Here is a 233-nt window from a genome sequence, read left to right on the forward strand (position 1 = left end):
AAGCTATTCCCGGAGAATGTCCTGTGTACACACGGATTTTTTTTTATCACTTTTAAACGTTTATATGTACTTACACAGGAAGTAAGTATATTTGGATAACTTTCGGAACTAAAAGTCTGTACATGTTACATAAAGTTTTCGAAGATCATTTCATGTTCCTTTTGCGCGCTGTTCGGGAATATTCTGTCTTGTGTAAAACTCATCCACTTTCTCAGAGAAAGCATATAGTGTGT

The sequence above is a fragment of the Penaeus monodon genome, chromosome 31 (genome assembly GCF_015228065.2).
Source record: "Penaeus monodon isolate SGIC_2016 chromosome 31, NSTDA_Pmon_1, whole genome shotgun sequence".
Taxonomy (NCBI): domain Eukaryota; kingdom Metazoa; phylum Arthropoda; class Malacostraca; order Decapoda; family Penaeidae; genus Penaeus; species Penaeus monodon.